This window comes from Rutidosis leptorrhynchoides, chromosome 4, assembly GCF_046630445.1.
Source record: "Rutidosis leptorrhynchoides isolate AG116_Rl617_1_P2 chromosome 4, CSIRO_AGI_Rlap_v1, whole genome shotgun sequence".
In the NCBI taxonomy this organism is placed as follows: domain Eukaryota; kingdom Viridiplantae; phylum Streptophyta; class Magnoliopsida; order Asterales; family Asteraceae; genus Rutidosis; species Rutidosis leptorrhynchoides.
Window position 1 is genome coordinate 282,605,472 of NC_092336.1, and position 17,608 is coordinate 282,623,079.

The window sequence follows — 17,608 nt, forward strand, 5'->3', positions numbered from 1 at the left end:
TTTTTGTAACAAACGACCTCTGCGCTCACCTTTTTCAACCAGTCCATGCCAATTATTACATCAAAACTCCCTAACTCGACTGGTATTAAGTCAATCTTAAACGTTTCGTCAATTAGTTTAATTTTTTTAATCCCGGCATACTTTATCTGCTGTAATTAGTTTACCGTTTGCTAATTCGAGTAACAATTTATTATCCAAAGGCATTAATGGACAATTTAATTTGGCACAAAAATCTCTACTCATATAGCTTCTATCCGCACTCGAATCAAATAAAACATAAGCAGATTTATCATCAATAAGAAATGTACCCGTAACAAGCTCCGAGTCTTCCTGCGCTTCTGTTAAATTAATGTTGAAGACTCATCCACGGCCTTGCCCATTATTATTCCCTTGATTAGGGCATGCTTTACTGAAATGGCCCGGCTTTCCATATCCATAACAAATAATGAAATTATTTGTTATGTTATTTTATATGCCTTTGGTCCATAGACATCACACTTCGTTACACTACGTCCGGTTCTGTTACACTTGGTACACACTACTACACAGAACTTATCTGGATGATACCCTCCACCCCTTAGACATTTATTGTTCTGATTGTTATTGCCATTGTTGTTATTGATTTGGTTGTTGTTTCGATTGTTATTGTTGTTAGGACGGTGATTGTGGTTGTTGTTATTGTTGGGATAGTTGTTGTTGCGTTTGTTTTTGCAAAAAATGGAGCGATTGTAGTTGTGATTGCTGTGTTGGTTGTTGAAGCAATAGTTACTGTTGTTTTGTTGGTGATTCTTTTCACTGTTTTCTTCCCACTTCCTATTGACTTGTTTCATGTTGGCTTCTTCGTCCGCCTGCTCTTTAATTCTTCCCTCAATCTGATTTATGAGTTTATGAGCCATTCGACTTGCCTTTTGTATGGAGGCGGGCTCGTGTGAACTCAAATATTCTTGAATCCTTTCTGGTAACCCTTTTACAAATGCGTCGATTTCTCTTCTTCGTCTTCGAACGCTCCCGGACACAATAGGCACAACTCTGTGAATCGTCGTTCGTACGTGGTAATATCAAATCTTTGTGTTTGTAACCCTCTAAGCTCTACCTTGAGCTTATTGACCTCGTTTTTGGGACGATACTGCTCATTCATCAAGTGCTTGAATACTAACCACGGTAGTGTGTAAGCAGCATCTTGTCCCACCTGCTCGAGGTAGGTGTTCCACCATGTTAATGTAGTACCCGTGAAGGTATGCGTAGCGTACTTTATGTTGGGTTTTAACAAGTTTCATAATACTTAGGACATTTTAAGAAACAAATAAAGCGGAAGCATGTAAGTATTACCATTTAGAACTTGTAAACCTTTAACCAATTAAAGTTAAAACCCAATTAGGATCAAGTTATGAAACATGCTTACAAACTACAAGCAAATAAAGAGATTATACCTCCTACTAGCTTGTTGATAGATGATGATGAAGATGATGATGAATGGAGCTCCAAAACTATGAAACCTCAAGTAGTTATACCCCAAACTTGTGCACCAACACCCTAGCTTTTGGTTAGGATTTATTTTTACTTGAAATGAACTTGCAAAATTCAAATTATGAACCTCCTTTTGGCCACCAAACCCCACGGCACCAGCAGCTAAGTTTTAAGAGAGTTATGCAGTTTTTTTTCAAGTATTTTGACTTGTTTCACTTGAGAGAATAAGTGCTATACTTGGTAGAAGTGTTAAGCATGCTTATGAGGAGTTGTGAAGTATTAAAAGTAACAAAAACAAGCATGTGAGCCCTTCCTTGGAGTCCAAAAATCTGCCACATATTTGTTTAATAATAATACATGTAAGTTTATAAAAAATTTATAAACTTATTATAAACTTATGTATTATTTTGTTACTTATATATTTTATAAAACCTTTTATAAAATATAACACAATATAATCATTTAAACCCATAAACAATTATATATAAATTATCCAAATAATTTATCTCAAGTGATAATATTTTAGAAACCCGATTTTCTAAAATCCAAGTGTCGCGTATTTGCTTAATGATCCAATCGTTAAGATCAAATACGTATGAGGTGTCGGTAAGTTTGTTATTGGGTATGACCCGACTTGGATCATATCATATTAGCCGCATTAATTTAATATGTCTCTCGGGCATACGAAATACCTTCAATCTCCCACTTGCACGAGAAACATAAGAAATTAATGCAAGTGACGGATACAGCCTAACACACCGTCCATCACTCCTAATATGTTATGACTTTGTGCCATTCAATAACATCATCCCTTTCGAGCTCCCTACTCGAACTGATATATGTAGGTGAATCTTTCATTATTTCCTTTCGTCCTAGATGTCATGTTAAATCCAAGAGATACAGAGTGATCACTCTCTTATAGATTTAACTTTTCAGGCCTTAGACATCTGACTCTCAACGAATAAGAGGGATAAATTCCATCTTGACTACATACGTCCTAGATATACACTTTGTAATATACCTGAGTTCTTCCTTATGTACTACCATGTTTCAGAATAGCGAAGGAAAGAATCAAGGCACAGTACTTGGTGAATATCCGAACCCAATATGTATCTCAGGTCAGAGGATACAATGATATTCGCCTTTACTCAAGATTACATGTGATCAACCACAAAGGCTCTATACAGTAATTCTTGAGAGCGGGTCTTCCAATATTTGTTTCCCACAAATATCTATGAACCTTGGTTGCAACCTTGCCCCACATTCAACCTATGAATGTATACCAATCCAAGTTCATAATAGTCTAAACCTCACACTTGTTCCCACAAATGTGATCGACTACGGAAATTTAGAATAGTTGCTTATTCATGGATGAAATATGCAAAATAGGAACATGACTCATAATTAAATTAATACCATAGTTATATTAATGAGTTTGAATAATTTCGTTCCAGTACAATACATAAAATAGATCATATCCAATCACTAGAATATCGAAGCCCTAATGCACAAACATGTCCCTCATGTTTTGGCCCATGTAAAAGCTTCGTGAGTGGATCCGCAACATTATGATCTGTGTGAACTTTGTGAATACATATCTTTCCCTTTTCAACCTCATCCCTGATGTAGTTGAATCTCCGCTCAATGTGACGAGTCTTTTGATGAGCACGAGGTTCCTTGATTTGAGCAATCGCACCCTCGTTGTCACAAAAGATCTCAAGAGGGTCCTGAATGGAAGGGACCACTCCTAAGTCGTCGATGAATTTCTTCATCCATGCAGCTTCCTGAGCTGCCAGTGAGGCGGCAATGTACTCCGACTCTGTAGTGGATAACGCAACAACCTCCTGTTTCGAACTCTTCCAAGAGACCGCACCACCATTTAACATGAAGACATAACCGGATTGTGATCGAGAGTCATCTCGATCAGTTTGGAAACTCGCGTCCACGTAACCTTTTACGGCGAGTTCCTCCTCACCAGACCCATATATTAGAACCATATCCTTAGTTCTCCTAAGGTATTTCAATATACTTTTAACAGCAATCCAATGACTGTTTCCTGGGTTATTCTGGTATCTACTTGTCAAGCTTTGAGCGCATGACACATCCGGTCTAGTACATATCATCGCATACATGATAGACCCAATAGCAGATGCGTATGAGACTTTCTTCATTCTTTCTTGTTCATCTTTAGTGGTAGGACACTGAGATGAATTGAGAACGGTTCCTCTTTGAATAGGTACCAAACCTTTCTTAGAGTTTTCCATCTTGAACCTTTTCAAGATTTTATCAATGTATGTACTTTGACTTAAACCTATCAATCTCTTGGATCTATTCCTATAGATCCCTATCCCCAATATGTATTGTGCGTCTCCAAGATCCTTAATGGAGAAGCAACTCTTTAGCCAAGTTTTGACTCCTTGCATTGTGGTAATATCATTCCTAAATAATAATATATCATCCACATATAGTACAAGGAACATGATAGTGCTCCCACTAGCTTTCTTATATACACAAGCTTCATCACCATTTTTAATGTAGCCAAATTTCTCGGCTTCCTCATTAAAACGATGATTCCACATTCTAGATCCTTGTTTCAATCCGTAGATTGACTTCTTTAACTTGCATACACTTTTAGGATATTTTGGATCAACAAAACCTTCAGGCTGGACCATATAGACATCTTCCATAAGATATCCATTTAGGAAGGCGGTTTTGACATCCATTTGCCATATTTCATAGTCGTAGTGAGCAGCAATGGCAAATAATATCCTAATAGACTTTAGCATTGCCACAGGCGAGAAAGTTTCATCATAATCAACCCCTTGAGTTTGAGTGAAACCTTTTGCTACAAGTCTAGCTTTATATGTATCCAAGTTTCCGTGTATGTCGGTTTTCATTTTGAAAAGCCATTTGCAATCAACTAGCTTAGAGTTAGGAGGTTGCTCAACAAGTTCCCACACTTGGTTTTCATACATGGATTGCATCTCGGCGTTCATGGCTTCCTGCCATTTATCTTTATCAATCCTTGATAAAGCATCTTGGTAGTTTGTTGGTTCATCCAAATCAACCGTATAGCAACCATCTATGAGAAACCCATATCTCTCAGGAGGATTGCTAACCCTACCAGATCTACGAATGCCTTGTGTATTTTGATCATCCATTTGATCACTATCAACATTTTCATGTTGAGTGCTAGTGTCAACCAATTGTGTATCATCTACTTGATCTTGAACCTCTTCAAGATCTATCTTCCTTTCACTATTTCCTTCCATTAGGAACTTAGTTTCAAGGAATTCCGCCTTCCGAGCAATAAATACGGTTTGCTCGGATGGATCATAGAAGTAATATCCCATGTCATCTTTGGGATATCCTATGAAGATACACTTTGTGGATCGAGCATTCAACTTATTAGGGACGTAACGCTTAGGATAAGCTTCACATCCCCATACCTTTAAGTATGATAGAGATGGAGGTTTACCAAACCACATCTCGTGAGGAGTTCGTTCCACTTTCTTGGTTGGGGCCATATTTAAAATACGAGCCGCGGAGCTTAGACAATAACCCCAAAATGATAGAGGCAACGAGCTTCTTGCCATCATAGATCGAACCATATCCATTAGGGTTCGGTTCCTCCTTTCGGAAACTCCATTAAGTTGGGGTGTTCCGGGTGGAGTAAGTTGTGAGATAATCCCACAACTCCTAAGATGATCTTGGAAGGCATCGCTTAGGTATTCACCTCCTCTATCGGTACGTAGTACCTTAATTGTCTTATTGAGTTGATTTTGTACTTCGTTTTGATATTCTTTGAATGCTTCAAACGTTTCGTCCTTGTGTCTTAATAAGTAGACATATCCGAAACGACTAAAGTCATCAATGAAAGTAACAAAGTATCTTTCACCTTTCCTAGTCATGGGTTTAAAGGGTCCACATACATCCGAATGTATTAATCCCAATAAATCTTTAGCCCTTTCATAGGTCCCTTTGAAAGGTGCTTTAGTCATCTTGCCTTGTAAACAAGATTCACATACTTTAAACGAATCCATTTCATTTGATTTCAAAAGTCCATTCTTTTGAAGTGTATGTATTCGGTTCTTGTTTATGTGACCAAGGCGACAATGCCATAAATAGGAATCACTCAAATCCCTTTTGAGTTTCTTGGTGCTTGTATGGTATATTGAGCTACTAGGTAATGTGTCATCATGAACCAATTCATAAATTCCATTTGAAGGTGAAGCCTTGAAATAGAATACATTATCTAAATAAATGTGGATATCATCATTAACAAAATTAGGATTAAAACCACATTGTTTCAAACGGGAAACAGAAATAATGTTTCGACATAAGTCGGGTGCATACAAAACATCATTCAAAATAAGTTCCAAGCCACTTGAAAGTTTTAACACAAATTCTCCTTGAGCTTTCACTTGCACTTTAGCTCCATTCCCCATGAAGAGACTTGATGTTCCCGTTCGCTTGTTACTTCTTTTGAACCCCTGCAAAGAATTGCAAATATGAGTTCCACATCCCGTGTCTAATACCCATGTATTAGAAGAAGTAATATTAAGCTCAATATATACCATATATATATTACCTGAGGTTTGCCCTGCATCCCTCTTATCCTTCAACTCCTTAAGATAGATCGGACAGTTTCGTTTCCAATGACCCATTTCACCGCAACCGAAACATGGGTCTTCCTTGGGGTTTGCCTTCTCGGCTACCTTTTGCTTCTTAGCCTTGTTGATGGTTGGGGTAACCATCTTCCCTTTCCCTTTGCCTTGGTAAGCGGGTCCTTTTCTCTTAGCCACCTTTGGCTTAGAGGTCTTACCTTTGGACCCACCTTGATCGATTGCTAACACGGGTAAAGCCCTTTTACCCATGCTAGTTTCTGCCGTTCTAAGCATACCGTGAAGCTCACCTATGCTCTTATCCATCCCATTCATATTGTAATTAATTACAAATTGATCAAACCTTTTTGATAGGGAGTTAAGGATAAGATCGGTGGCTAACTCATTAGATATGTTTAGGTTAAGACGGTTAGCACGATCGATAAGGCTTTTCATCTTAAGTACATAAGATGAAACCGATTGGGTATCGTCCATACGACAAGCATGTAGCGCTCAAACCGTTTAGAAGCGTTCGACACGCGCTTGTTGAAGGAACATCTCCTTCAATTGCGTTATCATGTCGTATGCACTATGATGTTCGAAATCCTTTTGGAGTTCGGGTATCATAGTCCCAAGCATTAAGCATGAGACTTGAAGGGAGTCGTGGCAATACTTATCGTAAGAGGCCATTGCCTCCACATCATTCTCATCCGGTTGATCGGGAATGGGGTCCTCAAGCACATACATTTTATCCTCTTGTTTGAGGACAATCCGAAGATTGCGGAACCAATCCATAAAGTTGGTATGGTTGAGTTTGTCTTTCTCTAAGAGAGACCTTAATGATAGGTGGTTTAGGTTAAGTGGTGCTTTTAGCATGTTGTTGTTGTTATTGGCGGCCATCTACAAAATTAACAAAGTTCGTTTAAGTATCGATTTTAATTTAACATTCAATACCCTTTAAATCAAATTGAATTATTAAATTCTAGAATCCAACGGTAAACCAAAATTCGGTTAGGTGACCTTTATCCCGCAATTTGATTTAGCTAGGTAGTCAATAAATGACAATTGCAATCCATTTGCAACTTCTAGAGTATGGGATCATGCAATCCTTTTGCATGGCATATTTATCCCATCAACGCCTATTTGTTCCTCATGCTTCGGTGATCCTAAGTTCATGATTCCCAAATCAAGTCGTCCTACTTGTATAGACTTGTAAATTTAACATACATGTGGTTAGGTGACCTTTATCCCACAAGCATGCGAAATTTACCTTAATCATATTAGTTTGCTCATAATGGTTAGGTGACCTTTATCCCATCATGAGTTCCCTAATACTTTTAAGTGTCACACAATAGGATGGCGTTTAACTTGTTTACCTTGTTAGTGAAAGGGATTTTGAGTTTTCGTTAATTCTAGTTTGAGAAAACTTTTATACCATACACCAACATGCATTTAGTGCATGGTACTTATGAAAAACTATTTTCATGTCTTGTAATTAAACCAATTACATGATATAAACCATTTTATATATATGATCCTTATTATGATCTTAATAACCGTTTGTTAATGTCCTATTAGCCATTTCAATTTAACCATTTTAAATTGTCGTTTTGCATGTGATTAATAACGTCTAATTTAACCAATTAAATTTTAGTTTTGTTTGTTGTTGACTTGTGTGATTAACTTGTGGCATACAAACATACAATCCACAATCATACAAGAAATTAAAACAACCACGCATGCAAAACAAAGATGTTCACAATCTAGCCATTTTGGTAGGCATTTGTTTAGCCGAAAACAAATGCCACCGGTTAAGGGGTTATAACTCAAAGTTAGAGATTTCAAAATCTCCCACTCAATCTTGCATCCAAATGCTTCTTCTTGTGTTCTTCATCTTGCATCTTCATCTTTTACAAAAAATATATCCTAATACATTTTTCTCTAAAAAATGAAAATACAACCTAATCTATTTTACATACCAAATATAAAATAAATTACATAACCAAATGAATTATTACATGCCAAATGAATAAATATTATTACAAACCAATTGAATAAATATCAATCAACCATGCATGCAACCAAACACAAGGTCAAGGCATAGATTGTGAACATCATCAACATAAGTGATAGGCAATACAGAATCACAAGTGATTGGAAACACAGAATCACAAGTGATTGGCAATACAGAATCACAAGTGATCGGCAACACAGAATCACAAGTGATCTGCAACACAGAATCACAAGTGATTGGCAATACAGAATCACAAGTGATCGGCAACACAGAATCACAAGTGATCTGCAACACAGAATCACAAGTGATCTGCAACACAGAATCAAAAGTGATTTTGGCCAAAATGACAACCACCCAAAACCGAAAATTTTACATTCTACTTCATGCATGTTCATAGAATGCAAAATTATAGTGGGTTTAATAACCATCTCGAAGCATATTTCAACAACTTCGGCTCTAGATACCATTGTTGGGTTTTAACAAGTTTCATAATACTTAGGACATTTTAAGAAACAAATAAAGCGGAAGCATGTAAGTATTACCATTTAGAACTTGTAAACCTTTAACCAATTAAAGTTAAAACCCAATTAGGATCAAGTTATGAAACATGCTTACAAACTACAAGCAAATAAAGAGATTATACCTCCTACTAGCTTGTTGATAGATGATGATGAAGATGATGATGAATGGAGCTCCAAAACTATGAAACCTCAAGTAGTTATACCCCAAACTTGTGCACCAACACCCTAGCTTTTGGTTAGGATTTATTTTTACTTGAAATGAACTTGCAAAATTCAAATTATGAACCTCCTTTTGGCCACCAAACCCCACGGCACCAGCAGCTAAGTTTTAAGAGAGTTATGCAGTTTTTTTTCAAGTATTTTGACTTGTTTCACTTGAGAGAATAAGTGCTATACTTGGTAGAAGTGTTAAGCATGCTTATGAGGAGTTGTGAAGTATTAAAAGTAACAAAAACAAGCATGTGAGCCCTTCCTTGGAGTCCAAAAATCTGCCACATATTTGTTTAATAATAATACATGTAAGTTTATAAAAAATTTATAAACTTATTATAAACTTATGTATTATTTTGTTACTTATATATTTTATAAAACCTTTTATAAAATATAACACAATATAATCATTTAAACCCATAAACAATTATATATAAATTATCCAAATAATTTATCTCAAGTGATAATATTTTAGAAACCCGATTTTCTAAAATCCAAGTGTCGCGTATTTGCTTAATGATCCAATCGTTAAGATCAAATACGTATGAGGTGTCGGTAAGTTTGTTATTGGGTATGACCCGACTTGGATCATATCATATTAGCCGCATTAATTTAATATGTCTCTCGGGCATACGAAATACCTTCACTTTACTTTGTCTTCTTCAGTACATTTACTTATGGCAAACACCAATTCAACCTTCTCGTTCCACCGTTTCAATCCGATTGGTCCTTCGGTTCCATCAAATTCCAAAGGTTTACAGGCAGTGAATTCTTTGTAGGAGCATCCTACACGATTTCTTGTGGAATTATTTCCACTGCTAGATCCGGAGTTATTGTTGTTATTTTGCATTGCAGCCTGTACTGCGGCTATGTTGGCAGCCAGAAAAACACAGAAGTCTTCCTCGCTCATGTTCAAGTTCTGACGAGTAGTCGGTGCCATTTCTTTCAAAAATAGCCAAAAGAATTAAGTTAATCATATAGAATATTAAGAGTAGTTAATAGTATTTCGTAGCATAATATGAACTTATTTATAAAAGCTTTTTCTTCATATTAGCATTTTATAAGTTTTAATTCGGGCACTACCTAGCCATTAAGTTCATACTTAATAGCTAATATACCATTCAACTACTACAATTCTATATGAAAACCTGATCATAATATTTCGCGTTCAAACTTTTATACAATTTTACAAACTTACAATACCGCTATTATACATATAGCATGAAATATAGCACACAATAACTTTGATACAAGGTAGTTGTGAAGACAGTTCTAGTTAATACGCAAGTCGTTCAGCAAAGGCAATAAAGACACGTAATTCATAAGTCCAGAAACAAGTCATGCATTCGGGTTTTACTAGTATTATTTCCCATCCTTGGTATTGTGAAAAATAACCATTGTGACCGTTGAGTAGGCAGCATGTTGTAACGTCGTCAAAAGGACGGGGGTTACGTAATGCCCAACAGCCCTGTAATAATCTAAAAACCTTGTTTCTCACTCCAACTACTGAATCCGTCACTTGTGGGAATGTTTTAATTAATAGTTGTAATCCGATGTTCTTTTTCTCAATTTGGTGAGAAGCGAACATCACTAACCCGTAAACATAACATGCTTCTTTAAGTTGCATGTTAGAAGCTCTTTCTAAAGAATGAAGTCCTATGTTGGGATATGTGGAGTCAAAATAGGCTCTCAACCCGTAGCGTAAAATTGCATTTGGGTTCTCCGCATTTAATACCTTAAAAAAAACACGGCGTAACTTAAAGTCTCCCCAATGTGATATACCCCATCTTTCAAAGAAAGCCTTTTATAAACTAAGGCATGATTTCATCAATGAATTCTGACCGACTCTACACAAGATTTCATCAATCATATCCCCTTGTAGGTCTTCTAAAATTTTTAGTTGTCTATCCTTAATGTCCATTGTGTGTTTTATACTGTAAAATAGACAAGGATTAGATTTGTAAAAGATAACTAACAAATAATACAAGCAATTTTTACATATAACATAAAAATACAAGCACGTTACAATACATATATTACACAACATGATTACAATTCTTTATTCCGACTCACTCGTTTCTTCCTCCTCAGAATTGGTTCGTTTTACTAACTTCCTAGGGATATACGGTGCTCCTCTAATGCGAGCCGTCATTTTCACAAATGGTTTAGAAAAACCTGGTGGCTTAGATGTTCCCGGGTTATAGTGAAAGTTTAAGAAATACGAGTGTTTACGGGACACCCCATCCGGGTATTTCATGTTAACGTAGAGTTCATCGGGGTTGAAATTAGGTTTCTCTATTTTGATGCTTTTTCCCTTATTATTTCCTTTTGCTTTTTCAAATTGGGTCGAGGTAATTTCTGTAACATCATCGGAATCCTCATCGGGATCCCATTCATCAGAAAATTGGTAATTTTCCCAATATTTTGCTTCCTCGGCGAAAACACCATTGACCATTATTAACTTTGGTCTATTGGTTGAGGATTTTCTTTTATTTATCTATTTTTCTGTGGTTCCTAATATTCTTCTTCCGGTTCCTCTTCTTCCGGTTCCTCTTCTTCCGGTTATTCTTCTTCCGATTCCTCTTCGGAAATTTGTGAATCTTCCCAAAATATATTCGACTCTTCATTATTATTAGGTGATTCGATGGGATTTGTACTAGAGGTAGACATCTATCACACAATATGAAACATGTTAAGAGATTAATATATCACATAATATTTACATGTTAAGATTATATAGTTTCCAACAAAAATGTTAAGCAATCGTTTTTCAAGTAAACACGGTCGAAGTCCAGACTCACTAATGCATCCTAACGAACTCGATAAGACACACTAATGCAAATTTCTGGTTCTCTAAGAACAACGCTCTGATACCAACTGAAATGCCCCGTTCATATCGATTATAAACATTCCATATTAATTTATTTCGTTGCGAGGTTTTGACCTCTATATGAGACATTTTTTAAAGACTGCATTCGATTTTTAAAACAAACCATAACCTTTAAAATATTACGACGATTATCAAATAATGATAACCTAAAATATAGCATTTTCACACGACCATTACATAATGGTTTACAATAATATTACACAACAATATATATGTCTTCGAATGCAGTTTTTAAACAATATTATACAAGCATGCTGACTCCAACTCTTGTCCATAAATTAGCATGCAACAGCGGAAACTCTTAATAATCACCTGAGAATAAACATGCTTTAAACGTAAACAAAAATGTTGGTGAGTTATAGGTTTAACCTATATATCAAATTGTAATAATAGACCACAAGATTTCATCTTTCAATAACATGCAATCTGCATAAAAATCATTCATATGGTTGAACACCTGGTAACCGACATTAACAAATACATCTAGAATATCCCCATATATAAATATCGAAGTACTAAAGCAGTTTAAATTCTCTGACTGGGGCGTGTCAAAGCCCATAGATCTATCTTTAGGATTCGCGTCAATTGGTGGCAATTATAATAAACACCAATTCTTAGGCTACCAAGTTCAACAAGGATGATATCCAGTATAACGATTCAACATAGAATGTAGTTTCAATACTTGTGTCTATTTAGTAAATCATTTTCAAAACTGCATGTATTCTCATCCCAAAAATATTAGATAGTAAAAATGGGACTATAACTCACTTTCACAGATTTTTCCTTCGTCGGGAAAATAAGACTTGGCCACGGGTCAATTCATGAACCTATAACAATTATGTACATATATATCAAAGTATGATCGAAATATATTCCCAACATTTTTTATTACGTTTTAATGATTTAAGTTTGTTAAGTTAGCAGTCCAACATTAGTAATCTACAACTAGTTGTCCAGAGTTAGATGTACAGAAATAAATCAATATATATTATCTCAAATCAATCCACGACCCAGTGTATACAAGTCTTAAGCTAGATCAAAACTCAAAGTATATATATTATTTTAGAATCAACCTCAACCCTGTATAGCTAACTCTAGCATTACTGCATATAGAGTGTCTATGGTTGTTCCCAAATAATATATATATATGGGTCGATATGATATGTCAAAACATTATATACGTGTCTATGGTATCCCAAGATTACATAATATATGTTAGAATACATGTATAATACAATATAAGTTAGTTAAGTTATGGTTTGTATAGATTTGTTACAAATTTCACGTAGCTACAACATGCAAAATTATCCAATCTTGTTTTACCCATAACTTCTTCGTTTTAAATCCGTTTTGAGTGAATCAAGTTGATATGGTTTCATAATCTACTAAAATTTATGAAACTAAACAGAAAAAGTATAAGTTTATAGTCAGAAATACAGGTTACAAGTCAATATTGTGAGAGGTAGTCATTTCAGTCGAAAGAACGACGTCTTGATGACCATTTTGAAAAACATACTTCCACTTTGAGTTTAACCGTGATTTTTGGATATAGTTTCATGTTAATAAGAAAAATTATTTTCCCAGAAGAATAACTTTTAAATTAAAGTTTATCATAGTTTTTTTTTAATTATCAAACCCAAAACAGCCCGTGGTTTTACTACGACGGCGTATGTCCGGTTTTACGGTGTTTATCATGTTTTCAGGTTTTAAATCATTATGTTAGCATATCATATAGATATAGAACATGTGTTTAGTTAATTTTAAAAGTTAAGTTAGAAGGATTAACTTTGTTTACGAACAAGTTTAGAATTAACTAAACTATGTTCTAGTGATTACAAGTTTAAATCTTCGAATAAGATAGTTATATATATATATATATATATATATATATATATATATATATATATATATATATATATATATATATATATATATATATATATATATATGTGAATCGAATGATGTTATGAACATCATTACTATCTTAAGTTTAGTAGGTAAACCTACTGGAAGTGACAAAAATTGATCTAGCTTCAAAGGATTCTTAGATGACTTGAAAGTTCTTGAAGTAGAATCATGACACGAAAACAAGTTCAAGTAAGATTTCCACTCAAAATAAGATTGTTATAGTTATAGAAATTGAATCAAAGTTTGAATATGAGTATTACCTTGAATTAGAAAGATATCTTACTATAAATAAGAACGATTTCTTGGGATTGGATGATCACTTGAAATGGATTTGCAAGATTGAAAGTAAGCTAGTAAACTTGAAAGTATTTTTGAAGTGTTCTTGATGTGTTCTTGAATGATGATGTTTCTTGATTGTAATTGAAGCTAGATTGACCTAGATGATCAATATTATTGAAGTATAGACATTCTTAAGTTTAGAGAGAGTTAAGATGGAGAGAATTTGGATTAGAAAATTAAAGAAATGTGATGTGTGTGTTGTATGAAAAAAATGCCTAATGCTTAGTTAATATAAGGTTACTAGTTTTTGTTTTCATGCTCATAAGTCATGCTAGTTGTCAAATGATGGTTCTCACATATCTTGGTGACTCACAAGGGCTGCTAAGAGCTGATCATTGGAGTGTATATACCAATAGTAAATACATCTAGAAGATGTGTATTGTACGAGTACGAATACAGGTGTATACGAGTAGAATTGTTGTTGAAAAAGGATGAGAATGCAATTGTAAGCATTTTTGATAAGTAGAAGTACTTTGATATGTGTCTTGAAGTCTTTCAAAAGTGTATGAATACATCTTAAAATACTACATGTATATACATTTTAACTGAGTCGTTAAGTCATCGTTAGTCGTTACATGTGAGTGTTGTTTTGAAACCTTTAAGTTAACGATCTCATTTAATGTAGTTAACCCATTGTTTATTATATCTAATGAGATGTTAAATTATTACATTATCATGATATTATGATGTATGAATATATCTTAATATGATATATATACATTAAAATGTCGTTACAACGATAATCGTTACATATATGCCTCGTTTTGAAATTCTTAAGTTAGTAGTCTTGTTTTACATATGTAGTTCATTGTTAACATACATAATGATATATATATATATATAATTATCATTTTATCATGTTAAATATAGTGTAACAATACCTTAATATGATACATATGTATTTAGTAAGGCGTTGTTATAACGATAATCGTTATATATATATATATATATATATATATATATATATATATATATATATATATATATATATATATATCGTTTCGAGTTTCTTAACTTAGTAATCTCATTTTTTATGTATATAACTCATTGTTAATATACCTAGTGAGATACTTACTTATCATAATATCATGTTAACTATATATATATATATATATATATATATATATATATATATATATATATATATCCATATATATATATATATATATATCCATATATATATCATCATATAGTTTTTACAAGTTTTAACGTTCATGAATCGCCGGTTAACTCGGGTGGTCAATTGTCTACATGAAACTCATTTCAAATAATCAAGTCTTAACAAGTTTGATTGCTTAACATGTTAGAAACATTTAATCATGCAAATATAGTTATCATTTAATATATATAATCATGGAAAAGTTCGGGTCACTATAATTACCCTCACATTAAATGCACATACAAGTAGGTAACGGCAGTTTTCTAACGTCTGTCTGGAATTTGGACTATCGGTGTAAAACGTACAAAGTAAAGGATTAAAAAGTTGAAAAAATAAAGTTTGGACTATCCATGTGATTTTCTGCAAACTTCACGGACTATCCGTGTAATTTTGTCAGCAAAAAATTAGGAGTACATAGGGTAACCATTTAGTGAACAGTTAAGTGGTAGTTGTTTTAGTATATAAGAAAATTCGTGTATTGTAATTTTCCTAAGTAAAGAAGTACGGTGTAGTCGTTTGTGGGCTTGTGGCATATAATTTCTTTGTTCTTTTATTTATGCCATATAAATTATTGTTGAACAGTAGTCGTTAGTGGCATTTCTGTTACTGTTAGTTCCAAATCGTAGAAGGAGACGTCAAATCGAATACAGATGGTGATGGATAATCATTATCCTAATGAGTCGCTAGATAATCATGATCTTGCGATTGATTTGCATATATATGTTAATTATTATTGAGCAGTAGTGCCTCGATGGTTGTTCCGAATCTGTAGTTTTTTTTCTTTAATATTATCCTCTTCCTTCCCTTTAACCCGAACAACCAGATTAATTACAGGTCATCCCCTACCTCCGAATCCTTTGACGGACAACAGAGAAGTTAGTTCTTCGCCTATCACATTGGTCGACTTGAACTTCCTTCTAGTCCTAGAATTTCAAGTTCATTATCCTAACCGTATCCTCTTCTCCACCGGGAGCCTGACCACTTCTTCTATCTTATCTACTGCCTTGCTCCTCGGCTCATACTGCTCCAGCCGCTGTAATGAACTTTCTATTTTCTTACTTCTCATTGGTCGAAAAACCACTATTCACGTTTTGGTTTTTTTTTCTGCTTTATAATTTGTTTTCCTGTTTTTTTTTTTTTGAGCTTTGTGGGCTGTTTTCTAAGGAATTGATCTTTATATGGGCTCTTTTAGATTAGTTGGGCTATCATTTTGCTTAGTTGGACTTATTTTCACTTGCTGTTGAAACCTAACTGGGTCAGACACCGAATCTTGGAGCGTCCTTTGAACTACTGTGCGCGATACCATACTACCCCCCATCACTTTCGTCATTATAGTCATGATCGGCTATCCCTCTTGAGACATGAAAGCTTGTTCGATATGTCTTGCCTCTTCTATACACTACCTCACCTTATCTTTCTATCACTTTTGCCCCAAATCGTCTTTCCAGATATTGTTCATGTTTGGTTTATTCTCCACATGTAACAATATTTGACATGACTATTTATTATTGCAAATTGAATGCTATTTTTTCCTGATTGTTTTGGTGTTATTTTCGCATTAAAGTGTGTGTAGGAATTACAGTTCATTAGTCTTCAGGGTACATTTTTATAAAATTTTAGATTGATTTATGTTATTCATTCGTTATTGTTGCGTTTGGTCAAGTTAAATGCTATTTTTTTCTCGAATTTTTGGGTGTTATTGTTGCGTTAGTGTTCATTGGTCTTAAAGGTGCGTTTTTCTAAAGTTTTTGAATTTTTAATTATTTATGTTATTCGTTCGTTATTGCTGGCTGTGGTATTTTATACGGTGCTATGTGGTGCGGTGTGTTAATTTGCTGCTTCGTCACTATAGTGTAATTTTTATTTTGGCATTTTCTCGATTTTTTGGGCGATATACATCATTGTTGTTACTTGTCCTAATGAAACGGTCGAGAAAAGAAATAAAGATGATGATGCTATACATGTAGTTACATTACAACGTTTAAAGTACAATTGAAACATCTGCGAAAATCTAAGGTTGATGCGTCAGCAGTGACAGGTTATGGTCATGCTTATGTTGCCTATCTAAATGGTTATTTATTTTAAAAAATTCATGTTCCTGAATGTTGTTTTCATGATTGAATTTCCTCAGCTGCTGTTAAGTATAGTCCCTCTGTGCAATTATCTTGTCAATCCAGTAAGCGGCCATTTATACCGATTTATACTTTGTCTGCGGTCTTTGATTCTTCAGGTATGCATTGTTTTTTTCAGAGTATATTTAGGTTTTTTGGAACTTTTTTAACAGATTAGTGTTAATACTTTGCTTAGATGTTGTATTCAGTGTCTTTCACATAATTTTTTTTAGATTAATAAATGTAAACAAATCATGAGAACTTCTCTTTAAAGTGTATTTGGTTGTTTGGAAGTATTTTCAAAACTTAGATGAGCAACAGATACAGCATGTATGTGTTTTTTTTAGATTAGCACAAATTATGTATGTGTAGAATTGTTAAGTGT